Genomic DNA, 4,676 nt, shown 5'->3' with positions numbered 1-4,676 from the left:
GTGTCCTAAGGGGTCATGGGACACCATATGACCCCTAAGGACAACATATGACCCCTTATGACACCATATTGGGTCATTATGAGTCATATGGTGTCCATAGGGGTCATATTGTGTCCTACGACCCCTTAGGACACCATATGACCCCTTAAGACACCAAATTGCATTGTTATGGGTCATATTGTGTCCTACGACCCCTTAAGACTCCATATGATCCCTTAAGACACCAAATTGTGTCATTATGGGTCATATTGTGTTTTAAGGGGTCATGGGATACCATATGACCCCTAGGGATGACATACGACCCCTTATGATACCATATTGGGTGGTTATGAGTCACATGGTCTCCTAAGGGTTCATATTGTGTCCTACGAGCCCTTAGGACACCATATGACCCCTTAAGACACCATATTGGTTTGTTATGGGTCCTATGGTGTCCTAAGGGCTCATATTGTGTCCTACGACCGCTTAGAACACCATACGACCCCTTAAGACACCAAATTTTGTCGTTATGGGTCATATGGTCTCCTAAGGGGTCATGACACCATATGACCCCTAAGGACAACATACGACCCCTTATGGTCTCTCTCTCTCTCTCTCTCTCTCTCCCCCCTCTCCCCTAATCTCTCTCTCTCTCCCCCTCTCTCTCTCTCCATTCCCCCTTCTCTCCCCTAATCTCTCTCTCTCCCCCTCTCCCCTAATCTCTTTCTCTACTCCTCCCCTGATGTCTATCTGCCAGTCTCTCTTTCTCTCTCTCCCCCCTCTCTCCCTCTTCCCCCCCTCTCTCTCTCCCTCTCCCATAATCTCTCTCTTTCTAAAACATGAGTAATAAAATTGGATATCTGATTTCTGCAATTTCCATTAATGTGGCAACAGTAAAAAAAAGGCAGCAACAGGAAAAAAATTTGGGACCACAAATTTATACATTAAAATCGGATATCTGATATAATCCGATATTCAATTTTTGTAAATAAAAAAGAGCCTTGTGGGCCATTTTGTGGATTCCAACGGCCCATAGTCTTCACATTCTATTTTCTATCGACGATCATGGGTGAACAAAAATTAAATTTTGAAATCTGATTTGTATGCATTGTTTATTGACCCAAGAACCAATCAACCCCTACAAGGTGCTTCTAGTAGGTTACCTATCCATTGGTGCCATCACCAAGGGATAAGGGATAATTTTTGGGATAGGTGGTGGATGGTTTTTAACTATCCTCCATGTAGTAACAATGAGGTCCCACAATTCTTTTTGAGGAAACTCTATTGCGAATTCGTTCTCAAGTATTTTCCTAATTACTTTGATGTAGGGTCCGAGTTCCAGGGTAGAGGTGGGGGCTCTGCACATGATAGAGTAGGGGCACAATGTACTCAAAATTTGGCACCAAGACCCCTAGGTAAACCAAAGATTGCACATATCACTATCCCTTCTAATGTAAAGGAGGGTGTTGAGGTAGAGACCTTAGAGTCCATTAGCTCACTGACTCAAAGTCTTATATATCACACTAGGCCTCTAGCACAGGGTGATGTGGTTGAGTCTTCTGGGAATCGAGTTCGACATCACTTATGTCAAAATTGTGGGTCTCATTATCTTTATGATCATGAAGATGATTCAAATGCACGTGGCCAGGACACATCTGCAGCGGATCAAATTGTCATGACAGATGATCTATTGAATCAAACATTTGACATTGATAGTCAGGTAAATTTGAGCAAGTTCAAATTCAATTTATTGAATTTTATTTTGAAACATAATATTAAGTAAATTACTAGAATTATTTTATTTTGAAATCTAATATTAACTAACTTACTAGAGTGATTATAATAAAATTTCAGGGTCAGAGTGTTCACCCTCAGTCTAGTGGCCCTCTGCATTTTCATTGTCTATTTTTATTCATTAATGGTTTGTAAAATATAGTCAATTAGATTTTGGCAATTGAATAACATTGTTTCATATTGTGTCCTAAGGGGTCATATTGTGTCCATGTTTTCTCTTCGGCTTTGTAGGACTCTTGATGCATGTCTTCGGTAGAGGAGGTATGTTTTCAATATTTTCATACACAACCTACATATGTTCACAAGCATGACATTGATACAAGTTAACATATAATTGTCACTGATAATAACAAATTATATCTACTAAACACAAAATAAAATAAACACACATGTACTCGAGGAATCTCTTCTTCTTCTTCTTCTTCTTCATCTTTAGGTATACTGGGTGTAGTCAACAAGGTTGTGAAGCCAAGAATTCTTTGTACATATACACAAAAAGTATATGAAACTATCAATCTATGTCTAGATATGTATAATCACTATAAGTTATTTAAAATATTCATTTAATCATATTTGCATTCAATTACCTTTCCCTTGTCTCCAACTGCACTACTAGATCTTAAATCACACAGCCTCACACTCATGCTCCTTGTACCCTACAAGAGTAAAATAAGATATACATGCAAGTTACTACATAATCTAATTAATACCAATATAAATGATGAGCATGTATGTACAATAAAATACAAATGACTAGGTGCAATAATATATGAACCATCAATCTATCAAGGCCAAATGAAATGGTCGTCAAGGTTCCCTCCTGGATTTGTGTCAAATCCTCCTCGGTCATCAACTGTTAAATAGACCATGTAACTAAAAATTAGTACTTAATATTATCTAGATTATAAATATTCATTTTAAATATAGAATGAATTGTGAAAATATAAATCTTACCATTACACCATTAATGTATGATGAAGGTGCCTCCTCGCCTCTAGCATGCGAGGACTCCCCAGGGTATCCTCCAGTCTGTGTCATAACATCTGGTGCATCGTGCATCTCATGCACCTCATAATCTACACTGTGCGCAGGAGGATCAACAGGTTGTCCAACTGGACCCAAGCATACGTGCCCACACATGACACAACTATGGGGCACACAAATGTGTGGAGCCAAGGAGGATGTGTCAATGCCACCAAATGCACTACTACCATCAAAAGTAGGCTAAGCTACTAACCTAGCCTAAGAAATGAAAAGGCTACTCAAAGAGTGAATAGAGGATATGGTCCGTGATGCCACCTCACAAATGATATCTAGATGTTGCACTGGAGGTGGGGGATCAACAGGAGGAGGGGGGACATATGGGCCCTAGACTACTCTGACTACCCTAAGTTATTTTGGGGCATACCTAAACCCACACCCTGGAAAGGTTGAATGTAAAAGTAGTTCACATGTTTTCCTAAAACAAACTCAGCATACAATTTTTTTATGAAGTAGAAGGGGACATCAAGATTGTTGTTGGGTGGTTTGTCGAAAACCATCCACCAGCGATCCCAAAAGTTTTTCACAATACCATCATTTGTACACCATTTAATAGAAAGTTTTTTTTTTTGGGTCTTCGGGTTGACCAATGCGGGGATTCACAAACAATGTGGCAATAGCGGCTTTGGATATCTCAAGATCCTTGATCTCCTTATAGGACAGGTCATCCGCATATTGTTCCCTCATAGAATCTTGCCACAAAAGAGCATCATTGTGCTCCTCAGCGATGGTTTCCATACTCTTTATGATCGACGTGAGAGGATCAAACATTGGGTTTAGACGAGGGATCAAATGATAGACATCTGCAATCCCCCTCAATTGGTTCAAATTTTGTGTAATTAAATCCTGAATTGAGGGGGGTTTGACAAAGGAGGGTTTGGTTGTTGCGGTTGTGGTTGATCAATGTTTTCACTATTATCCCCCATTTTTAACCTAATTGAATGTAAACAATTGAATTTAATTAACAAATTTGAACAATTTTGTATTTGATTTAAAAAAACCTAGTTTTCATGAAAAAAACCATATTTTCAATGAAAAAACAAATAAACACTAAAAAAAATACAAAAATTGAATGAAAATGATTGAAAACAATAAAAATCCTACCTTTGAATGTATTTTTTAGCAAATTTGGGTCCAATAACCGAATATCGGGTCCAACTGGATATCGGATTCCAAGGATATCGCGTAGCCCATGGGTTAAAAATAACTCACGGGCTGTCACAGTTTAATTATATTGTCTCAGAAAATCAGATATCCGATTTTTATACTTAAATTATTTTAAAATAACATTATATTATATAATACGATTAACTAATAATATAATAATATATTATATAATATATAATATTATATTATATTATATTATATATTATATTATATATTATATAATATGTAATATATAATATATTATTATATTACATTATATATTATATAATTTATTTTTTAATTTAAAATTACCTATAAAAATAAAAAATCCTTCATTATCGGATATTCAATTTAATTGGATCTCTGATTTTATCCGATATTTGATTTGCTTAGGTGTTTACCATGCCAAGGTGTATTGACCCCCATGCCAAGAAAAAAGTCAACACAGATTTTTGTGTTTTTATGCAAGTGGAGAAGGCTATTTTTTTCACATTGCCACTTTTTGGCCCCCCATGATCCTGCACTAACCCTACTTCTTCCACTTTTCTCTGATCACCTTCATCTAGATTCTCATAATAAGCTCCAAGATTCTTTAAGTTCCCATCAACTATTATTACATCTATTATTTGGTTTGTTGACAATGGAGGAACAATTGTGTACTTACCTTGTAGGTCACCATACTCAAGGTCTTTGTCAAGTTGACTCCTGACCTGTCT

The sequence above is a fragment of the Cryptomeria japonica genome, chromosome 8 (genome assembly GCF_030272615.1).
Source record: "Cryptomeria japonica chromosome 8, Sugi_1.0, whole genome shotgun sequence".
NCBI classification, from domain to species: domain Eukaryota; kingdom Viridiplantae; phylum Streptophyta; class Pinopsida; order Cupressales; family Cupressaceae; genus Cryptomeria; species Cryptomeria japonica.
The sequence above is the reverse complement of the archived record's forward strand: the minus strand, read 5'-3'. Positions refer to the sequence as shown.